At 38.8% G+C, this 24,976-nt stretch overlaps 1 protein-coding gene and 1 non-coding gene across 7 annotated transcripts in view; both read right to left on the bottom strand.

Moving 5' to 3' along the window:
- CDH18 (cadherin 18) overlaps positions 1 to 24,976 on the bottom strand; it is a 1,208,767-nt gene that overhangs the window by 563,519 nt on the left and 620,272 nt on the right. Inside the window, exons 1-2 of one of the 6 annotated variants that reach the window (XM_061129306.1) lie at positions 2,478 to 2,638; positions 2,338 to 2,364 (exon numbers count right to left, since the gene is read on the bottom strand). The exons of 4 other annotated variants lie outside the window; for them this stretch is intronic. The gene's annotated coding sequence lies outside the window, so the exon portion shown is untranslated. Of the gene's footprint in view, positions 1 to 2,337; positions 2,365 to 2,477; positions 2,639 to 24,976 lie in introns of those variants that run through there. One more of the 6 variants, XM_061129304.1, reaches the window with a different exon arrangement.
- LOC133046914 (U6 spliceosomal RNA) lies at positions 10,306 to 10,412 on the bottom strand. Its single transcript, XR_009690609.1, has one exon. It is a non-coding gene; the product is annotated as a U6 spliceosomal RNA (small nuclear RNA).

Below are 24,976 nucleotides of genomic sequence, written 5' to 3'. Positions count from 1 at the left end.
AGGAGCTCTCATAGACATGTGTAATGCAACTACAAGAAAGGCACATAATTAAGCAAACTATGGAGTCAAAAGTCCTCTACTTATTTTTTTAAGTGAAAGGATACCTTACTGCTCTATCTTAAATCTCTCAATCTCTTTCTCTCACTTTTTACTCAACCACACTGCATCAGATACATGCACTTGAGATTAGTAAATTTTTCCAGGTCAGTAAGTTCAATGTGCTCTTCTAGATCTGCTGAAGTGTACATGCATGTTTAAATTCTAAAGGACAGTTATATCAGGTTGCCTAATAGAAGGTATACGTCAGTCTTCTAGTCATCAAGTCAAATACAGGACAAGTGGGGCACACAAACTTGCGAACATGTGCTTTATATTTTACAGACCATAAAAATCAACAAAAGCATAAGAATGATGTTTATAAAAGCCAAATGAATAGCATTTTATATTTACTATATATAACACCCTTCACATAAAGAATTTATAAACTTGAACCAAGTGATTCATTCCCTCTCATGCTTCCAATGTATCCATCCAAACAAACAGCACATCAGAAGGGATAATAATTTCCAATATGCTTTATGTATAGACTTTGATTAAGCACTAGTGGCTATCGATCATGCTTGCAGTTGTTGTAGCTAATTACTTTTAACATTCCCTGGATAGAGTTACAGCTAGAGTTTCCTGTCAGCTACCTTTACTCTACAATTATATTCTGTTTGCTAGTGGGTTATCTTTAAGTGGGCATTTTTGTTGCATCTAAAATAGCAAATCCTCATTTTTCTACCTCCCACTGTTGTCAACAGAAAATCAAACTTGGCCATTGGTATCATTTTATGTTTTCCTCCCCTTTAAGTTAGCTACCTCTGTGAAAAAGCATCATCACTATGTTTTATGGCATATTCCTCTAACAAGGTCCATTAAATGAATGCCTTATTAACTGAAGAAATGGGTTGAGCTGTACTAGGTTAATTTATCTTCAGGAAGTCTGAAATTTAACCTATAACAGAAGGCTTGAAAGAAACCAATAATGATTGGTTCCTGAACCAGAGCGTTAGATTATAGAACTAATTCTCTACCAACATCACATCCTACCTCTCTCCTCTCAACAAGGTACATACAAGATAGTCTGGACCTCTAACTCTTGATTCAGAAATATGTATTTTCTCTGATAAGACAAGTCCACTGAAACAGAGGCAGACAATTACTGCATAAGGAAAGCCCCCTGCTTTGAAAAATCTGTGGGTGATCCCAGAGTGGAAAATAAAGGTTCCAAAACACAGTCAGTCAGAGCCTGTAGGATTTTTTTTTTTTTTTCTTTTGGCTGCATAATAAAATCTTTCTCTGATCTGTCTCTCTCAGCTCGAAGCAGTGATGCCATCACCTGAGCAAACCAAAAACCAGAATAATTTTAGCTAAGATTTTCACGTTAGTATTTCTACATTTTTAGCAGGGAAACAGCAAAGAGATGTACTCTTGATTAATCTGAAAGTTTTTTAAATACAGCAGGCATGGATATAAGGAAATACTTTAATAATTAGCCAATACAATTTTATCTTTCACCTGTTACATGACTGATTTTCCTAGTTCCACATCTGCACGCACCACACATACACACTCACATGCAAACATGCATAAGGCATAATTTTACCTTGTTTTTAAGACATGAACATTAAGGCAAAATAATTGTTATTTCCAGACTCAAACAAGTCAGGTTCAGGAAGTTAAGAAATGAATCAGAGTTAACAAACAAAAGGGCATGTACTAAATAAAGTGTTTTGCTGAGCACAGGAGCCTACCTAATTCCTTTTCATGCATCATTTATAGTGCCCTTTAAAAGAAGAAAAAAGTTTCATCTTAAGCTTTAATAAGCATTTATGGAAGTGTTTCATGGCGGGGGGGGGGGCGGGGGGGGACGAAAGAGAGAAAAGAGAAAATGAGCCTTGCTCTGCTGCAGCTTCAGTGCTTAGATATTGTGTAATTTCAGAGGATACTGGAAAGGCAATAATTAAGAAGCACTATGGAAATTTCAATTTCAACGTCCCTGCTTCTGTTCTGACAACGCTTTCCCTCACTTTTACAGACAGACATAAACGACAGCTTATTCTAGTGTCATCACGACTCAAACGCGCCCTGCGGAGTATTCTTCCAACTTCTTCAGGGGCAAGGCAGATAACAGCACATCATCCGCAGATAAACATAAACACAGACCCAGCTGGGTTATCACACTCACATCCCATAGGCTTTATGGCAACGCTCCTGGTTAAGAGAGGAAAAAAAAAAAGAAAAAATGCTTTTTTTTTCAAATGGATACTAGCGATAAGGCTCAGGAAGCATCACCTCCAACTTTCCCATTCGCGGCGGATCCTGTGAAAGCAACCCGGAGAGGAAGATTTCACCAAATATTGCTTGGACTCAGCCCCATTGCCCCAAAATCTTAATGTCACTCCATGGTAAAGTGTCATTCACGGAAGCCTTACCTTGGCTGACTTTGCCCTAAGTGGTGGAAAGGAACTTAATTTGCGAGCATCATAGAGGGGACTTTGCCGGTGCTCGCGCCCGCCGCGCTGGTCCTCGGAGAGCCCCGGGCTGGCTCCGCGCTCCTGAGAGCCGGGCTCCTCGGCTCCGCGGCTGCAGCTCCCGAGCGCGCCTCTGATTGGCTGGCACAGCCTGTCCGCCTGATGCTCGGCTTCCCAGTCTCTCCTCCTTCCTCTCCTCCCAGGCTCTCGCGACCGCTGCCTTTCCCTCTGCCTCCTTTTTTTTTTTTTTTTTTTTTTCCCCTCCCATCGTGCACAGTTTGGGGGCTGCAGAAATTCCACAGCACACAGATCGGACACCGTTCATCCCCCTCGCAGCAAGGTCGTGAGGAAAGCAGCGCCATTCATGAAATAGTTAAAATATATATATTTTAAAAAATACTCTGGACCGGCGGCATCAGCTTTAGTTCCTCTGCTCTTGAAAAATGACGGCCAGGACTCCGTGACAGTTTAGACCCTCAGTTCTTCGCGGGGGAGGGGGAGTGCGGGACCAGAAGGGGTTTCACTGTCAGACGGAGTGGGAGTAGGCATTGGGAGGGAACGAAATGAAGAGCGGGCAGGGCAGGCACGGACGTGGCAGGCTGGTAATAAATTCTCCTATTTGCGTGCAAAGTCGTCACAGCCTGCTAAACATTCAACTGCTGGCTCATTCATCTGCGATCCCTAGTCCGGTGGTAGCCGTGCGATTGAGCTTGAGTGTGCCCTTTAACGCCTTACCCCAACTACCCAAGGCGTGGAGGGTTTCTGAGCGAGAGCTTTCCCTTGGCGGTCAGCAGTATATTTGTGAAGACGAATAGGAACCGCAATGCCTTTCCTACTCTCTTTGCTTGTGCCAGGAAAACACACACACACAACTTCTCACATCCCATTACTCCAAAATAAATGTAAGTGATTTGTAATGTACATAGCTTTTGATAACAAGGATTTCTGGCCTGATTGGCTATGTTCACAGTTGATGGGAAATGATTTCAGCCCTTTCTTCCAACACAAAGTCACCCACACTCACTCATTAAGAACATCAAGCAGCCCCATTTAAAGCCATGTAGGTAAATAAGTGTAGGAGTTTATCTAAATGGAGGGATCATTTGGCAGATACATTCATTCAGAATTACACAAGACCCTCAGTCATTCCAGCCACAAAGAGAACAGCATTACTTGCTCTGGTTAGCTGATACTATAAATGCTCCCAAGCTAGATAGTGTGCTAGAGGGAACAGGCCCTCTACAGGCCTGAAAACATGGATTCAAATTCTGTCTCAGACTGTTAGGTATGTCAGAACCTGTCAAGCTGTTTCAATTCTCTGAGGCTACAGCAGTTTCTCTTTAAAATCTGGAGAAAAATGCTCACTTCAGAGGGTGTCTGCAAAGATTATAAAATCTGTGCAATTTTATTTTATTATTTATTTATTACATTTTGGCACCACTATGCAGCATGTGGGATCTTAGTTCTCAGACCAGGAATCGAACCTGAGCCCTCTGCAGTCGAGACACAGAGTCCAAACCACTGGACCACTAGGGAAGTCAGAATATGTGTGCAATTTAAAGAGAGCATGTTTGAATCAACTAGTATTTTCTTTGACTACCTTTATTTGGCTTGACTGATGTGGAATGTGGAGGGATTTAATTTGTTTTGGGGCTTGGGTACAATTAAACAAACCAACAGAAACCATGAAAGCAGCACTTGGATTGGATTATCTCTAATTGTGAAAAAATTGCACATTTAAGTGCATTGTTGAGCCTAAGGAAGATGTTAGGAGTCAATTAGAATTAGAAAAACTCCAAAAATCTAAACTCTCTGGGAAAAGTTGTATGGAAAAAAATAGCATCAGAAATAATGAGCCAATGTTGTATTATGTTTTGTATATTCTCTCCCATGCAGTTTCTGATTTAAATGAGATTTCCCTGGCATTAGACATACAATTGTATTCATTTGTGGTTATTGAAAAGAATCCATTTCAAATCTTCTGTGTTGATGAAGGCCTGGGAGGACAAAGAAAGGAATAACTATGAAAGATAAAGAGGATAGAAGGATGAACTTTTGGTCTGTGTGGGGTCATGTAGCTTAATTTAAAAATTCCACATGATGACATTCTCTAGAGAAGCCTAACTCCTTTATTTGGCTGCATCTGTGCTTGGTCATGTCCAACTCTTTGCAACCCCATGGACTGTAGCTCGCCAGGCTCCTCTGTCCATGGGATTTTTCAGACAAGAATACTGGAACAGGTTGTCATTTCCTCCTCCAAGAGATCTTTCTGATCCAGGGATTGAACCCCTATTTCCTGCAGCTTCTACACTGCAAGCAGATTTTTTTATCACTGAGCCATCTGGGAAGCCTTTGGCTACCTTCAGCTGAATACAATAGAATATTTATCAGTTTGCTACAAAAGTTTTGCTAAGACAGCAGCACTGAGCATCCTAGGGACACACTTGAAACTGACGTGTTTTTGTTAGCCTTCCTTGGTGGTTTTCCCTGGATAAGACCATGAGAAGCACAGTGAGTGGACAGTCATAATGGAAGCCAACAGGTCCTGAATGGCAAGACATGGAGAAGGTTCTGTGAGCATCACCAAAAACTACAAAATATTTCTAGAAAAAGAACCCATTCCCCGAGGGAGGGTTTACATCTATGAGACAGCACTCAGATTAAAGGCTTCGGACTCTCCAGAAACCCGAGGGACTGAAATGGCTTCTGAAGTTTGCTATTCTGAATCCGCACTGACTTTCCCTAGCCCTAGAAAAGCCAGCCCATCCGCCACTTGGTGCGTCTCCTCTGTTCTCAGGTTAAAAAGCAGAAAGTACATGAACCTGTGTGGAGCATGTGCGTGGGGAAAGCCAGGTGGTAGGCAGGTGTTTATTTCCTCCTTATGTCAAAGATAACTTCAAGAAATTGGACAATGCATCAGTCAGCAGAATTTATTACAGAGTTAATCTCTGAAACTGAAAGCATGGACGTTTCTGATCCCGAGTCCCCACTTATGTTACCCTGTGAGTTGTAAGAATCGCTTTCGCTAGTGACAGGGAAGCATCTAACATGAGATTGATGCTAGTCAGACTATAGAAACTCAAAAGATAAAACTGTAATGCTAAACTGTGGCGGCTCTCTGAGAGTCAGACTCGGGAAATTGTCTCTTTAGATGCCATCTCATGTTTAGGTTTACCCTGGAAATTCAGGAGGCTGTGCGATGTTTACAAACATAAATAAAGAAGGAATGTAAATGAAATGTATAAATATCCCTTGCTATAATTCAGCGCTTAGGACAATTAACTACACAAACATGGTGCTGTGATTGAATTTTAAATGAAATGATTATTGAAATTACAATAATAACAAGAAAGTGATCAGATTTCTGTGTAAAGAAAAACAGCTGGTAAAACATGAAGCAATACAGGATTTCCTTTGAAGCTATTTATTTTATGTGCCTAGGTGATTAATAGTGCATTACATATTTTTGTTAAAAGAATAAAAGAAAATTTACACTGATAAAAAATAGTACCTCTATGAATATGCTTAAAGATGACCTAATAAAGTTAATCTTTGTTCATTCAGATTATAAATTGCAGAGCACTGGGGAAATAATGATGCAGGAAAACTAAAAAGAGATCAAAAATATTTCAAAGTTAAATATATGTGTAATTAATTTTAAAAAGTAGTGCCTCCCTTACTCAAAATAATATTTAGATTAATAAAAACACTTTTTAAAGTTTTCTTCAGTGCCTGTAACTATCAAAATAATGAACGTGATTTGATCTCATTGGCAGTGTTAAAAACTGAGAAAGGGAAAAGTAAAACACCACTGTTTCTATAGTACCTACATCTGAGTTCCATAAAATAGATACTTGTTGCTATATAAGTGATAAGAACACTGGGTTCAAAGATAAGTGAAAATATACTAATTAGTGGACCCTAGCTTGAAGTAGTTACTTTTTTCATAAGGGTCACACAAAGAATATGCCAGGATTTTTTAAAATATCTGAAATAATGTCAGTAAACTTGGATGATTCAGTAAAAATAAAATAGTGCAGTAAGACAAGAGATAAGAAAATATTTTCCCAATGTGCAAAAGAAGATTGAACATGGAGTCTCCAAATTGGAAATTACTGAACCAAATGTGAAACCTGGCCAAGTTATAAGGTTACTTATTAAAGAGATGAATGGCCTAGTAAGGCAAGAAAACAGGTCATCTGAGTCTGTATCACGTTCACATAAAAGTCATTTCAAAATAACCCACTGCTTTCTATGACAGACATGTTAGGCAGAAACTCAAGGAAAGGCACATGACATGATCTCTCTATGTGTCATCATCATCTCTCACAATTTCATTAAAGCCCACATGGAGAATTTTGTTGTGGTCATCGTTCAATTGCTATGTCATTTCTGACTCCTTATGACCACATGGACTGTGGCACCCTAGGCTTCCCTGTCCTTCACAATCTCCTGGAGCTTGCTCAAACTCATGTCCATTGAGTTGGTGATGCCATTCAACCATCTCATCCTCTGTCGCCCCCTTCTCCTCCTGCCCTCAGTTGTGCCCAGCATCAGGATCTTGTCCAATGAATCAGCTCTTCACATCAAGTAGACAAAGTATTGGAGCATCAGGTCCAGCATCAGCCCTTTTAATAAATATTCAGACTGATTTCCTTTAGGATTGACTGGTTGGATCTCCTTGATGTCCAAGGGGCTCTCAAGAGTCTTCTCCAGCACAATTCGGAAGTATTGATTCTTCGGTGCTCAGCCTTCTTTATGGTCCACTCTCACATCCATACATGACTACTGGAAAAACCATAGCTTTGACTGTACAGACCTTTGTCAGCAAAGCAATGTCTCTTCTTCAATATGCTGTCTAGCTTTGTCATAGATTTTCTTCCAAGGAGCAAGTGTCATTTAATTTCATAGCTTCAGTCACCATCCACAGTCATTTTGGAGTCCAAGAAAATAAAATCTCTCACTGCTTCCATTTTTTCCCCATGTACATGGAGAATTTTATTACAATTATTCGGTGTAGCAACTGGCTAAGCCCCATTCTCACACATTTAGAAATGTGTGAGAGGAAGGTATCTGGTAGTAAGCTCAGAGCTGTACCTCTAAACAGGATCATAGCTTTTATCAATGGTCTGAACACTGACATCGTTCATAGAAATTTTATACCAGAAGCTAGTGCATTTGGATGAAAACCTGGTCTTGAAAAACTTAAATGCTATCTCAAATCTAACAAAGAAGAAATACAAACATGGATCCAAATGTAGGGATCTATTAAAAATATGGCAGTGGAGACAATTCTTTGAATAAGACTTGTGAATAAGACTTAAGAGATTTCTACTGGTGATAATTTCAGTAGAAATCAACTCCATGATATGGTCATCAAAAATGTAAACAGGTATCCTTAGAAAAAAACAAAGCCTCTATATGAGGATGGTAAGGGCCTTAACTCTAAAATATTGAGAATGTACCTAGAATTTTGCATTTTAAGAAGGCTTGGCTACCTCGAGTACTTTTAGGTTGTCCTTATTTTTGTGAGCTATATCATTAATTTAGTTGAAAGAACTATTATCTCTACTCTCTCCCTCAGCCCTAGGATAGCTTCCATTTTTTTTTCTTTCCCTGCTTCCCTGGTGGCTCAGAGGGTAAAGCATCTGCCTGCAACGCAGGAGACACAGGTTAAATCCCTGGGTCAGGAAGATCCCCTGGAGAAGGAAATGACAACCCACTCCAGTATTCTTGTTTGGAGAATTCAATGAACTGAGGAGTCTGGCAGGCTACAGTCCATGGGGTCACGAAGAGTCAGACTGGACTGAGCCATGGACACTTTCACCTTGCCCCTACTTTATCCATCCTCTAGGGGTTAGAACAAAGGTCACCTTTTCTGCATAAGCACTTTGCTACAATAGGTGTGACAAGACTCTACATTTTTCGAGGGTATAAAATACATTTCAAAGTCTGTCAATGTTGCATTTAACAAATTGTGTTACAGTTAGAGGTAACATGGCATAGTTGTTAAGAACACAGAAAAGTGAAAGTGAACGTTGCTCAGTGAGTCCAACTCTTTGCGACCCCATGGACTATACAGTCCATGGAATTCTACAGACCAGAATACTGGAGTAGTAACCTTTCCAAGGTTACCAAGGGATCTTCCCAACCCAGGGACTGAACCCAGGTCTCCTGCATTGCTGCTGCTGCCAAGACATTTCAGTCGTGTCCGACTCTGTGCGACCCCATAGACGGCAGCCCATCAGGCTCTCCCGTCCCTGGGATTCTCCAGGCAAGAACACTGGAGTGGGTTGCCATTTCCTTCTCCAATGCATGAAAGTGAAAAGTGAAAGTGAAGTCGTTCAGTCATATCCGACTCTTCACAACCCCATGTACTGCAGCCCACCAGGCCCCTCCGTCCATGGGATTTCCCAGGCAAGGGTACTGGAGTGGGGTGCCACTGCCTTTTCCGCTCCTGCATCACAGGCAGATTCCTTACCAGCTGAGCCCACTAGGGAGGCCCAAGAACACTAGAGTGGGTAGCCTATCCCTTCTCCAGTGGACCTTCCTAACCCAGGAATCGAACTTGGGTCTCCTGCATTGCAGATGGATTCCTTCCCAAATGAGCCACCATCTGGAACCAAACAAACGTGGGAAGCTATACAGTTATATATGCTTAGTTTCTTCTTTAATAAAAATCCCACAATGTCACCTACCCCTTAAGCTTCAGAAGATATATTATATATGTTATATAATGGAACATAAGATTTGCTGGTAGGTCAGTGGAAAACAACCTTCCTGCCAATGCAGGAAACATGGGTTCCATCCCTGAATCCAGAAGATCTTCTGAAGGAGAAAATAACAACCCGCTCCAGTATTCTTGTCTGAAAAACCCCACGGACAGAGGAACCTGGTGGGCTTCAGTCCATGGGGTCACAAAGATTTGAACACAACTCAGTGACGGAACACACATGCACACATGCATATAATGTTATATAGCACTATATATATATATGTGTGTGTGTGTGTGTGTGTGTGTGTGTGTGTGTATATATATGTATAATATATATAATTTACTTAAAACTAGGCACATACTAACATATATAAACTTGTTTCCTTTATCACTATGTGTTTGCATATCTGTTTCCTAATTGAATGCTAGCTAGGAATGACCATCTGGTACATCGTATATACAAATGCAGCTTGATGTAATTGAAATAAGCCTACATTGGAGATAGGAGACCTAGGAGTAAGCCAACTATCTACAACTCATAGTAAATATACAGTTGCTTAACCAGCTTATTTTACTCTCTCAACATGCCACCTGACTTGTAATTTTGGAGACCACCCTTATTTTACACAAAACTTTTACAATTCTTAAAGTGTTTTACAAGCAAAAAAAGGGTCTAGCACAGTCCCTGGCATATAAAAAGCTTTGAATAAAGGTTAGTTGAACCCAGATATGAATGCTCAAATGTGTTCATTAAATACATTGTATTTGATTTCTATACTTCATTTTGTAGCAGAAAAAGGCAAATCACAAATAAACTCTACCCAAGAGCTTTTTCTTAAGAGAAAATATAGCTTTCACAAAGAGTCCTGGAGATGTTCACTCACTCGGTTCCACCTCCTATATGTATCTATATTTACCTCTCTCCTGTTATAGAATGGAAACTGACATTTCAGTGACCTGAATTATTGTATGATTCTTAACTATAAAGAAAATATTATATTCCACACAGCATATGCTATTTACAATGCTGGAAAAGGGACACACACTTCTTCTTTTTTCTTTTTTTTTTCTTTTAAAAATATGGAACGCTTCACGAATTTGCGTGTCATCCATGCGCAGGGGCCATGCTAATCTTCTCTGTATCGTTCCAATTTCAGTATATGTGCTGCCGAAGCGAGCACGGGACACACACTTAAAAACCAATCTATAATCTCAATTTATAAAATCAAGTGTTATTTATTATTATTTTTATTTTTTTTCAAGTGTTCAGTTAATCAGAACTTATCATTAACCAATCTCTGGTCTTTTCAGAAGTATATTCAATCTGCTAATGTACATTTGTGACCATCCCAGACATAACAGTGGTATACACTCTTTTTTTATTCAAGTATAGTTGATTTATAATATTGTGTTAGTTTCAGGGGTTCAGTAAAATAATTTAGTTCGCTACCTCTTAAATTTACTATTATCAGTGTTTTCGCTAAGAACACTTCATAAGACACTTTGAAAATTGATGCATATATTTTGTCTTTTAAATTTTAATATTTCAGAATTTCTAATTAAAAGCACTTATTAAATATTTTCAATAAAATGCCAGTGTTATATTACAAAGCAAATATTTAATATACTATATTAACCTTCTTTCGGTCATTGAAGATTGCTGCTGTTTCCAAGTTTGCAATATTACAAATTATGCTTCTATGAATGCTTCTTTCCTTGGGTCTCTGATTAAGGCAATTGAATAGACATCTGCACATAGAACTACTAAGCACATTTTGTGAATATTTGTTAAAACACATGATAATGCTATTGCTCCCCAGAACCATTAAGAAGAGTAAAAGATTAATTGGTTCCTCACTACTCTTGAGCAAGAACATCTCTTTTTCAATTTGCTTATTCAGTGGCTTAAATTATGTCATTGTTTTAATTTCTATTTGTGTGATTACTAGAATATTTATTGGCTGCTTCTTTGTATTCTTCTCATAACTTTCTGACCATATCCATTCTCCTAGTATGTTATTGCTAATTGAGAATATAATGGACTTAAGTTGTTTTAATGATTGGAAGACATTCAGAAAATTGAGTTCAATATGAGTTTCTATACTTCTCACATTTAGCCAAAAAATGTCTGTGTGTACATGCTTGTGGGCTTCCCAGATGAATCAATGGTAAAGAATCCAGCTGCCAATGCAGGAGACATGGACTCAATCCCTGAGTTGGGAACATCCCTTGGACAAGGAAACAGCAACCCAACGCAGTGTTTTTGCATGGAAAATCCCAAGGACAGAGGAGTCTGGTGGGCTACAATTGTGTGGGGCTGCAAGAGCCAGATGTGACTTAGTGAGTAAACCACCACCATCACGTCTATGAACCTTCAGTGCTTGTGTGAGTCCTGCATGTTCATTCTTCACCCTTCCTCAAATTGTTCAGCTGGTCATGAGGTAAGGACTAACATCAAAGCTAATATCAGGTTTCTGTTTGGACAGTTGTGTGTGTGTGTGTACATGTTATCAATTCTGTTCTCTAACCTCATTTGAAAGAGGTAATGAAAATAATTTACCAATTTCTTAATATGTGAAAAATGTTGTCCATACATACATAGCTTATAGGATCTATGGTGTTGCATTGCATTTTAGTGATTTCTTTCTAGGTTGTTTTTTTTGTTTGTTTGTTTTCCCCTAAAGCCAGAGAGTCTGCCTTACTTCTTTATAATCTGTCAGTGGAACTTACATCAGTAGTTGCTATATAATACTCTGTATGTATTTTCTGAATGAATCTCTTCATGCACACATGGGGATTTGTTAAACATTACTATTTTCAACATGGCCACGATAACATTCAGCCAAACATGGGGCCTTTCTGAATGTGGAAGCTTGTGGGATTATAGCACCTGTATGTTCATGAAGCAGGCTGCCTCGTTACTACCGTCAATCCAACAGATCAAGTTCAACTCATCTTACTTTATTAATAATTCACAAACCATCCACTGAGCCCTATCTCAAGTTCTTCCTTTTTAAAATCGGCCATATTCCACCATCATCCCTTGCCTACACTTTTGCTATTTATGCAGAAGGATGATTGTCAGTCACCATGAGTTCTGAATTTCCATGCTAGATGATGGAATTTAACTGTCAAAGTAGAGAGATCACAGCAAGTGCTCATTGTTAGGAAGGAGTTGGTCTGGCAGGGACACTTGCCCAAAATTTCTAAGATTTAATAGATAACCAAAATATATTGGTTGAATATGAGGTGGTTGATTATACCACCTTCTGCAAGCTGAGTTGCAAGATGATAAAGCTTTTGGACATTTATAGCTATAATCCAGAAAGATATAGTGAATGTCTTTAATTTGGTAGAAGAATGGAAAAGACAAAGGTATATGTAATTTATTTAGAGAAATAATTAACTATACTATAATGGGGCTCAGATGGTAAAGAATCTGCCTGCAATGCAGGACACCCAAATTCAATCCCTGGGTTGGGGAAATTCCTGGAGAAGGAAATGGCAACCGGCTCCAGTATTCTTGCCTGGAGAATTCCATAGACAGAGGAGCCTGGCAAGCTACAATCTATGGGGTCCCAAAAAGTAGGACAGGACTGAGAAACTAACATTTTCACTTTTGCTTTCATTAATGGAGCTAGGAATGAATCAGAGTTTTCAAGCTTAGTCCTGAAGAAAAAATGATGCTGTTATTAGTAGGAAGAAGAAAGGAAACAGTACCTGGGTAGCAAATTATATAGATTCAGACTGAAATGATGCTGATGTTGAGGTCTTAGCTAGATACCATGAAGAGTTACAAGAGTCACTAGGCATCATCAAACTGCAGTTTGAGAAATAGCTTTGAGCGAGAGATAAAATTTTATGAATCTTCTGCAGACAATATCACTAATGATAAAAGCTGTTGCAGCCCCTAAAAGACAAGAGAAAAGTTTCTGCAGGACCAATGATAAAGACATACTAGGTGGTGAGACAAGTAGAGATAAAAGGAGAAAGAAGGAAGGGATTGGAGAAGAGAGGAGAGAGAGATTGTATTTAAAAGGAGCCTGAAGAGATGATTAGAAAACACCAGTAAACCATAACCTGATGATTTAACAAATCACTCTCAAATAAACAACCTTCCTTACACCTAAAGGAACTAGAAAAAGAAGTGAAATCAAAACCCAAAATTAGTACAAAGAAACAAATCACAAATATCAAAAGAGAATTAAACAAAATTTTATATTGATGATTGATGAACAACATTTCTCTCACACTGTATGAAAGCTGGCAATGTAAAGATTGGAAACTTAAAGATAATGTGGTCACTATGAAATAAATGTCCAACTAAAAACAGACCAATATAACTCAGTAGAGATTTGCATAGTCTACAGCTTGCAAACCTGGCATTTTTTTTTTATTTTAATGTATGAGAAACTTGCTCTTCATTTGGAAATGTCTGATTAGTTATACTTTACCATTTCCTTGCTTATTCAGAGTTGTTTATAAAAGAATTTCCAAGTAGGATGCATGTATAATTAATCATAAAGTTAGAGTGTATTGAAAGCAATACATTGAAATGTGAATTCTATCATCTTCTCTTACCCTGAAGTGTAGGTGTATATGTGTTTGACTGCACAATAGTAAAGGTAGCTGATATATAATAAAGTTTTTCTATACTGCTACTTTGAGAGAAAACTTAGGTTATCACAGAAAGCCTGATTATGTTTATATGTTTGTAATATTTATAGAGGCCATCAACTCCATAAAGAACAGAACAAGCTAGAAGGAGAACAGCGTCTCTAAAGTATTGTCTACAAAATGGTGTCCAAAACAAATTTCATGTAAGTGAAGTCTCTCAGTCATGTTAAGACTCTTTGCAACCCCATGGACTATAGACTTCCAGGCTCCTCCGTCCATGGAATTTTCCCGGTGAGCATACTGGAGTCAGTTGTCATTTCCTTCTCCAGAGGATCTTCCCAACCCAGGCATCAACTCCTGGTCTCCTGCACTGCAGGCAGACTCTTGACCATCTAAGACACCCTGGAAGCCTAATTTCATATGGCCAGTGTTAATCCGGGACTCTAGGAAGATTGGTTAGATCAAAAGGGATTTTCTTGAATCTCAGTGTACCTTATGATTCTTCTCAATTTTTACTGCAAATCAATTTTGTGTGATATGCTGAAACAATTTCTGTATAGGTCTCTTGTGTTGTGTATGTCCAGTGTCTTGGTTACCACAGGCTGTGAGAATCACAGGTCAGACGAAAGACAGCACTGAAAATTCAAGCTTTAAATTCCTTGCTTTGCTCAGTGTTCGGTCCCTAGGGTAGCCACATCAAACAGGAACACTATTATTATCAGAATTCGTCATTCCTACCACAACATACATGTACACCACAGAAGGAACTGTACTTCCAGAAAGGAACCGTCATTGGGTTTCCTTGCCTATCTAAAGCTTTCTTAAGCTGCTAATACTCAATCGTTGGCAGGCTTACACATATTGTCAATAACCACATGTTCTGCCCATCATTGCTAGCTAGTCATTGGCATTGATGGCTTTCTTACCACATTCTTTAAAGCAGAATGTCTCCTTTCTAAAGTCCCCTAAATCTTTCTAGAACATTTTGACTGTGTTCAGAATTTTACTTTGCACATAAGGGGAACCCAATGATAGAAGTTTTGTATTGAAATATTGACCTCATTTAATCAACTATTTCTGAATATCCCCTAGAACCTTATTGAATACATTGCATATTAGTTGTCCTTAGTGTAAAATATTTATGCCATTCTTTTTTTTTTTAAAGCATTATTTTCTTGAAAACAAATGCTTAGATTTTAGATAGAGACCAACTTGGGTCAAATTCTGGCATTACCTGTTGTTTAGTGTGTTGACACTGATAAGCACTGGTCCTCAGCACATCTTCTGATGGTAAACTAGCTCATTTCTGGAGGAGAAATTGTGGTGAATACATATGTTGAAGGAGATAATTTGTGTAATTCACCTATTACAGTATCTGATAACATAGTAAATACTCAGTCTATTAGTTATAAAATTAGTCACAACCTTTCAGTTACTATTATCATTCTACCAAAGTCTATGCATATAAATGTCATCTTCCTAAATGTTACTAAGTTAAAAGTAACTGCAACAGGAAGAAAAAAGTTACAAAAGAAAAACAGGGTATGATCTGAAGTGATAGCAACAGAGTTCATTTGTTGACATCTTGTGCTATTGAGATGCCCTGAATCTTTGAAAAGTGAAGGACAAGACTAAAGAAGGGATCTGCTGCCATCCACAATCTGTTCAGAGCAGATATAGATTTTCTCTATTTCAAATTTCCAGAGGACAAAAATCAGAGCCTGGAGATAAAGGGGATTGGTTTGCCAATCACAGAACCTGTAGAGCACAACAGTGTGTATGTGAAACAGACAAAAAGTCAGAAAAGGAACTCAAGCAAAAAGAAGCAGTTCACTTACTGGGTGTGTTTCCTGCAAAGTCATCACTATTTACATTGAAATTGATTATTGTGAACTTAATTATTTTAGGACATAATCGGTGTTGCTTCTGCCTAATTTCGACTGAGTCATTTTGTCCAAAAATCAGTTTTAACAACTATAAATCAGGAGGTGGAAAGGAAGATGAATGCACATTAACACCTCTGTAAAGGATTCAATTTTTTAATGTTTAAGAAGTTGAAAAGGTGCCTAAGACTGCAAAAGTCATGTAAATCTGCAAACTTCTATGGAAATTACAACATAGGTAATCAGTTAGTGGCCTTCCTTGTGTGTCTGTGTGAATTGGAGGGTTGTGAGGCAGAAGATGAAAATAAGAATTTTATGGCTTTAATCTGTTGGAGAAATATCAGACTGTTTTATAGATTATTCTGACTTTAAATTTAAAACACAAATCTCAAATGAACAAATGACTTTCCCTAGTAACTGTATTATATTTCCAAACCATTTCTTTAAAATATTCTATGATGACTATTTCTAAACATTTTATCTCTTCTTTATGCTACAACATTTTTGTTTTTAGGTCTGTCCATATGTAACCTCATATCAATTCCATTTTCAAAATAAAATAATTTCTTTTCAGAAAATCTAGTAAATGACTTGTACCTAATATATTCTACCATTCATATTCTTAATCTTTCCTCATATTCCAACAGTAGTGTTAGTTGCTCAGTCGTGTCTGACTCTTTGCAATCTGACTCAGCAAACCAGGCTCCTCTGTCCATGGAATTCTCCAGGCAAGAATATTGGAGTGGATAGCCATGCCATTCTCCAGGGGAATCTTCCCGACCCAGGGATCAAACTTCAGTCTCCCACATTGTAAGCAGATTCTTTACCATCAGAGCCACCAGGAAAGCCCAAAATATATGCAAATACAATTTTCAATAGCACATACACTATTTGCAACTCCATGGACTGTAGCCTGCCAGGTTCCTCTGTCCGTGAGCTTCTTCAGGCAAGAATACTGGAGTGGGTTGCCATTTCCTTCTCCAGGGGATCATCCCGACCCAGGAACTGAACCCAGGTCTCTTGAATTGCAGGCAGATTCTTTACCAACTGAGCTACAAGGAAAGTCCCTTACAACAAAAGTCTGTTCTTATTTAATGTCAACTACTTTGCTTTTGCTCCCAATCCAAGATGTTATATATTACCCTTCACTTAGCACTTTTAATATTCAAATCCATCAACAAGACCATAACACATTCTGAATCTCACTGAATTGCCTTTCAGTGTCTTCACAAGTCAAAGCTACCATTCTCTCTCACCAGGACTCCAGCAATAGGCTCCTAAGGTATCTCTTGTTCCTCACAAGGAGGACAGAGTGACTATTACATCAAAGTCAAATCCTCATATTTTGGCAAATGAGCATGTCATTGATCTGTCTTGTTTTCTTCACATGCATGAAAACTAACGCAAGACCTAAATATTCATTTTCTTCAACTTACATAATTACTTTAGCCAGCACTCCTTCTAAAGGAAGAGGTTGATAGGAAAGAATAACGTAACTGTATAGTAACCTAATGTTTAATACATCAACTTCATTTTTTATAAATATGAAAAGATATTCAAGAATTAGGAAGAATTTGAGGGAAACTAAAATCAGGTCTAAGATGAAACCTTTAGTTCAGTTCAGTTCAGTTGCCCAGTTGTGTCCGACTCTTTGAGACCCCATGAATCACAGCACGCCAGGCCCCGCTGTCCATCACAAACTTCCGGAGTTTACTCAAACTCATGTCCATCAAGTCGGTGATGCCATCCAGCCATCTCATCCTCTGTCATCCCCTTCTCCTCCTGCCCCCAATTCCTCCCAGCATCAGGGTCTTTTCCAATGAGTCAGTTCTTCGCATGAGGTGGCCAAAGTATTGGAGTTTCAGCTTCAGCATCAGTCCTTCCAATGAACAGCCAGGACTGATCTCCTTTAGGATGGACTGGTTGGATCTCCTTGCACTCCAAGCAATGAAACCTTAGTCACCTTTAAAATGAATATATAATACTTTGGGATACAGTACACTTAAAAATTAAAAAAAAAAAAAGAAAAGAAAAACAGGAGTAATAGAATGATCGTATAAAGAGTCCATTGATCATCCAGAACAAAAAGCCTGAGAAATTTAACACTTTAGAAGTGACTACAAAAATTAAAAAGGTCATATCAGTATAAAAATAAATAGGTCATACATGAAAAATAAAGCAGTTTTAGAGTTAAATAAAATAAATAAAAAATTCCCCTGATGCAGGAAAAATATAAATCTTTATGTTGAAATACTTTAATACTTCATTCAATTCTAAATGAAACCCATTCAATTCTAAAGGAAAACAGTCCACTTCACAATTGCTTCAACAATAAAATACTTAACAATAAAATACCAAAGGAAGTAAACAATCAGTTCAGTTCAGTCGCTCAGTCGTGTCAGACTCTTTGCAACCCTATGAATCGCAGCAGGCCAGGCCACCCTGTCCATCACCAACTCCCGGAGTTTACCCAAACTCATGTCCATGTAGTTGGTGATGCCATCCAACCATCTCATCCTCTGTCGTCCCCTTCTCCTTCTGCCTTCAATCTTTCCCAACATCAGGGACTTTTCAAATGAGTCAGCTGTTCGCATCAGATGGCCAAAATACTGGAGCTTCAGCTTCAACATTAGTCCTTTCAGTGAACACCCAGAACTGATTTCCTATAGGATGGACTGGTTGGACCTCCTTGCAGTACAAGGGACTCACAAGAGTCTTCTCCAACACCACAGTTCAAAAGCATCAATTCTGCGCTCAGCTTTTTTTATAGTTCAGATATCACATCCATACACACTACTGGAAAAACCATATCGTTGACTATATGGACCTCTGTTGACAAAGCAATGTCTTTGCTTTTTAATATGTTGTCTAGGTTGGTCATACTTTCCTTCCAAGGAGTAAGTGTCTTTTATTTCATGGCTGCAATCACCATCTGCAGTGATTTTGGAGCCCCCAAAAATGAAGTCAGCCACTGTTTCCACTGTTTCCCCATCTATTTGCCATGAAGCGATGAGACCAGATGCCATGATCTTATTTTTCTGAATGTTGAGCTTTAAGACAACTTTTTCACTCTCCTCTTAAACTTTCATCAAGAGGCTCTTTAGTTCTTCTTCACTTTCTGCCATAAGGGTGGTGTCATCTGCATATCTGAGGTTATTGATGTTTCTCCCAGCAATCTTGATTCCAGCTTGTGCTTCATCCAGCCCAGTGTTTCTCATGATGTATTTTGCATATAATTAAATAAGCAGGGTGACAATATACAGCCTTGATGTACTCCTTTGCTGACTGGGAACCAGTCTGTTGTTCCATGCCCAGTTCTAACTGTTGCTTCCTGACCAGCATACAGGTTTCTCAAGAGGCAGATCAGGTGGTCTGATACTCCCATCTCTTGAAGAATTTTCCAGTTTATTGTGATCCACACAGTCAAAGGCTTTGGCATAGTCAATAAGCAGAAATAGATGCTTTTCTGGAACTCTCTTGCTTTCTCGATGATCCAGCAAATGTTGGCAACTTGATCTCTGGTTCCTTTGCCTTTTCTAAAACCAGCTTGAACATCTGGAAGTTCATGGTTCATGTATTGCTGAAGCCTGGCTTGGAGAATTTTGAGCATTACTTTACTAGCGTGTGAGATGAGTGCAACTGTGCAGTAGTTTGAGCATTCTTTGGCATTGCCTTTCTTTGGGATCGGAATGAAAACTGACTTTTTCCAGTCCTGTGGACACTGCTGAGTTTCAAATTTGCTGACATATTGAGTGCAGCACTTTCACAGAATCTTCTTTTAGGGTTTGAAATAGCTCAACAGGAATTCCAGTACCTCCACTAGCTTTGATCATAGTGAAAATTCCTAAGTTCCACTTGACTTCACATTCCAGGACGTCTGGCTCTAGGTGGGTGATCACACCACCGTGATTATCTGGGTCATGAAGATCTTTTTTGTACAGGTCTCCTGTGCATTCTTGCCACCTCTTCTTAATATCTTCTGCTTCTGTTAGGTCCATACCATTTCTGTCTTTAATTAGCCCATCTTTGCATGAAACTTTCCCTTGGTATCTCTAATTTTCTTGAAGAGATCTTTAGTCTTTCCTATTCTATTGTTTTCCTCTATTTCTTTGCATTGATCACTGAGGAAGACTTTCTTATCTCTCCTTCCTCTTCTTTGGAGCTCTGCATTCAGATGGGTATTTCTTTCCTTTTCTCCTTTGCTTTCCACTTCTCTTCTTTTCACAGCTATTTGTAAGGCCTCCTCAGACAGCCACTCTGCTTTTTTGTATTTCTTTTTCTTGGGGATGGTCCTGATCCCCGTCTCCTGTACAATATCACAATCCTCCGTCCATAGTTCATCAGGCACTCTGTCTATCAGATCTAATCCCTTAAATCTATTTCTCACTTCCACCATATAATCATAAGGGATTTGATTTAGGTCACACCTGAATGGTCTAGTGGTTTACCCCACTTTTTTCAATTTAAGACTGAATTTGGCAATAAGGAGTTCATGATCTGTGCCACAGTCAGTTCCTGGTCTTGTTTTTGCTGACTGTATAGAGCTTCTCCATCTTTGGCTGCAAAGAATATAATCAATCTGATTTCGGTGTTGAGCATCTGGTGATGTCCATGTGTAAAGTCTTCTCTTGTGTTGTTGAAAGAGCATGTTTGCTATGACCAGTGCGTTCTCTTGGCAAAACTCTATTAGCCTTTGCCCTGCTTCCTTCTGTACTACAAGGCCAAATGTGCCTGTTACTCCAGGTATTTCTTGACTTCCCAATTTTTCATTCCAGTCCCCTATAATGATAGTACATCTTTTTTGGGTGTTAGTTCTAGAAGGTCTTGTAGGTCTCCATAGAACCATTCAGCTTCAGCTTCTTCAGAGTTACTGGCCGGGGCATAGACTTGAATTATCATGGAATAGAATAGTTTGCCTTGGAAACAAACAGAGATCATTCTGTCATTTTTGAGACTGCATCCAAGTACTGCATTTTGGACTCTTTTGCTGACTATGATGGCTACTCCATTTTTTTTCCTAAGGGATTCCTGCCCACAGTAGTAGATATAATGGTCATTTGAGTTAAATTCCCCCATTCCAGTCCATCTTAGTTTGCTGATTCCTAGAATGTTGACATTTACTCTTGCCATCTCCTGTTTGACCACTTCCAATTTGCCTTGATTCATGGACCTAACATTCCAGGTTCCTATGCAATATTGTTCTTTACAGCATCAGATCTTGCTTCTATCACCAGTCACATCCACAGCTGGGTGTTGTTTTTGCTTTGGCTACCTCCCTTCATTCTTTTGGAGTTATTTCTCCACTGATCTCCAGTAGCATGTTGGGCACCTACCGACCTGGGGAGTTCATCTTTTAGTGTCCTATCAATTCAGTGTCCTATCATACTGTTCATGGGGTTCTTAAGGCAAGAATACTGAAGTGGGTTGCCATTCCCTTCTCCATCCACTGGACTTCCCTGGTGGCTCAGACAATAAAGCATCTGCCTACAATGTGGTAGACTGGGGTTCAATCCCTGTGGTGGGAAGATCTCATGGAGAAGGAAATGGCAACCCACTCCAGTATTCTTGCCTGGAAAATCCCACGGACAGAGGAGCCTGGTGGACTACAGTCCTTGGGGTCGCAAAGAGTCAGACACGACTGAGCAACTTCACTTTCTCTGTCCGCTGGAGAGGGGAATGGCAAACCACTTCAGTACTCATAAAACTAAGTTACTGATGAAAGAAACTGAAGACCAAACAGATGGAAAGGTATACCATGCTCATGGATTAGAAGAGTATTATTAAAATGACCATACATGAAAGGCAATCTATAGATCCAATTCAATCTCTATCAAAATAGCAGTGGCATTTTTTACAGGACTAGAGCAAATAGTTTTAAAATGTTTATGGAAATACAAAAGACCCTGAATAATCAGAACAATCTTGAGATAGAAGAAGACAGCTAGAGGTTTCATGCACTCTCATTTCAAACTATATAATGAAAACTAGAGTAGTCAAAAGGGTATGATGCTGGCACAGAAACAGACACACAGATCAGTGGAACATACAGAGAACCCAGAAATGAACCAACAACCTGTGGTCAGACCTGTGTGCATTGTGTCTGCTCTTGGCGACACCATGGATTGTAACCTGCCAGGCCCTTCTGTCCAAGGGATTCACCAGGCAAGAATACTGGAGTAGCTACCATTTCCTTCTTCAGGGGATCTTCCTTAACCCAGGGAGTGAATGTGTGTCTCTTGCATCTCCTGCACTGGCAAGCAGATTCTTTAACAACTGTGAGCTATGATCAAGGAGACAAGAATATACAATGGAGAGAAAAGACAGTCTCTTAAATAAATGATTCTTTTGCACGTAGCTATTGAGTTTTCCTGATACCAAACTGGACTACTCTCTTCCTGCAAGCACAAAAATAAATTCAAAATGGATTAAAGACTTAAGTGTAATACCTGAAATTTTTAAACTTCTTAGAAGAAAGCAGGCAATATACTCTTTGACATTGGTCTTAGCAATTTTATTTTATTTTATTTTTTTGGATATGTCTTCTCAGACAAGGAAAGTGAAGTGAAAGTTGCTCAGTCATGTCTGACTCTTTGTAATCCATGGACCATACAGTTCAAGGAATTCTCCAGGCCAGAATACTGGAGTGGGTAGCCTTTCCCTTCTCCAGGGTATCTTCCCACCCCAGGGATCAAATCCAAGTCTCCCACATAGCAGGCAGATTCTTTACCAGTTGAGCCACAAACCAAATCCAAAATAAATCAATGGTACCACATCAAACTAAAAAAAGTTTCTGGGCAAAGAAGGAAACTATCAACAAAACAAAAAAGCCAGCTACTTAATGGAAAATATTTACAAATAATAGAACTGATAAGGGATTAATATCCAAAATACACAAAGAACTCATACAACTTAACATAAAAAAAAAAAAAAAAAAAACAATTAAAAAATGAGCAGGGGACCTGAACTGACATTTTTTCCAAAGAAGATATTCAGATGGCTAACAGGCATGTGATAAAATGTTCAGTATCACTAACCACCAGAGAAATGCAAATTAATCACAATGAGATTTACCTCATGCTTGTCAGAGTGGCTACCAAAAAGAAAATAAATAAGTGTTAGTGAGGATGTGGAGAAAAGGAAACATTCATGCACTGTTGATGGGAATGTAACTCGGTTAAGCCACTGCGGAAAACAGTATGCATGTTCCTCACAAAATTATAAATAGACTACCATACAAATTCAGCAATTCCACTCATAGGTATTTTTCCAAAGAAACAAAGACACTAATTAGGAAAGATACAAGCATCCCTATATTCATTGAATATTATTTATATATAATACCCAAGATATGAAGGAAACCTAGTTGGCCATCAATGCTGCTGCTGCTGAGTCACTTCAGTTGTGTCCGACTCTGTGCGACCCCATAGACGGCATTCTCCAGGCAATCAATAAATGAACAAATAAGATGTGATGCCCACCCCCCACACACAGCTAAATATTAATCAACCATAAAACAAGCATGGAATCTTGTCATTTGTGATAACATGGATCGACTTGGTATTATGCTAAGTGAAATAAGTCAGGCAGAGAAAGACAAATATTGTATGATTTCACTTATATGTGGGATCTAAAAACCGAAGCAAATAATCAAACAAAAGACATATTTTTACATACAGAGACTAAACAAGTAGCTGCCAGAATGGAGAGGGGTGGGAGAACTAGAGAAGTGAATGAGGGAGATTAAGAGGTACAAACTTCCAAGTGCAAAACAAAGGAATCACAGGGATGAAATGTATTGTGTGAGGAATGCAGGCAAAAAAATTTCAATATCTTTGTATGGTGACAGCTGGTAAATAGACTTGTCATAGTAATCATTTTGAAAATTATGGAAATATTGAACCACTGTCTTGTGTACCAGGGACTAATAGTGTTATAGGTCAGTTATACTTCAAAACAAACCAACTCACAAAAAACAGGTCAGATTTGTAGTTACTAGAGATGGAGGTGGGGGAAGAGGAAATTGGATGAAGAAAGGCATTCAAGAGGTACAAACTTTCAGTTATAATCTAAATAAATATAGGGATGCTCTATGGCATAAATATAATGCCGTTGCATGTTATATAGGAAAGTTTAGAGAGCAAATTCTAAGAGTTCTCATCAGAAAGAAAAATTTATTTCTTCCAGTTTTTTAATTTTGTAGCTATATAAGATGATGGATGTTCAGTAACCCATTGTGGTAATCATTGCAAGATGTGTGCCAGTCAAATCATGTCATACAACTTCAGCTTACACAGTGCCATATGTCAATTACATCTCAATAACACTGGAAGAAAAATTCTAACTGAAAACAATTTTTAAAAATGGACAGGAAATTTTCTGGTGAAATTTCAAAATTCCAAACTAAAGAGAAAATTCTAAAAATTTCCAGATGGAAAAAGACAATAAGGTGCATTATCTATTAATGACTGAAAATCTGACTAGAATTAGATTCTTCACCAGAAACAAAAATATCAGCAGCCAGTAGAGCCTATTTGAAACATATGTTTGAATCTAGCAGTCCATAGCTGGGCATATTATCACAGATAATGACAAGATAAATATATTTGAAAGTGAGAAAGTGAAAAAATTTTATCCACACCTGTATATTTTAAGATCATACTATAAATAATGAAAAAAAGAATGACAAATGAATAAATAGACAAAAGGAAGACACCAAGAAATCAAGAAATACTGGTTACAGAGTAGATGCAAAGTAAACATTTAGTTGAGCTTTCCCAATTTTAAGCCTAAACTTGGGACTCCTATATCACTTAAATGAGATTCCTCAAGGTAGGTGCCTAGCCATCTTAATATTTAATAAACTTTCATTAGTTTATTTGGGCTTCCCCAGTAGCTCAGTTGGTAAAGAATCTGCCTGCAGTCTAGGAGACCCCAGTTCAATTCCTGGGTTGGGAAGATCCCCTGGAGAAGGGATAGGCTACCCATTCCAGTATTCTTGGACTTGCCTGGTGGCTCAGCTGGTAAAGAATCCATCTGCAATGTGGGAGACCTGTGTTCAATCCCTGGAGGGGGGAAGATCCCTGGGCGGGGGGGAAGATCCCTGGGCTGGGAAGATCCCTGGGTTAGGAAGATCCCCTGAAGAAGGGAACGGCTACCCACTCCAGGGACTGCATAGTTCATGGGGTGCAAAGAGTCAGTCATAACTGAGGGACTTTCACCCACTCATTAGTTTATTATGATTAGAC

The sequence above is a fragment of the Dama dama genome, chromosome 25 (genome assembly GCF_033118175.1).
Source record: "Dama dama isolate Ldn47 chromosome 25, ASM3311817v1, whole genome shotgun sequence".
In the NCBI taxonomy this organism is placed as follows: Eukaryota; Metazoa; Chordata; class Mammalia; order Artiodactyla; family Cervidae; genus Dama; species Dama dama.
This window is presented reverse-complemented; position numbering and strand designations above follow the sequence as displayed.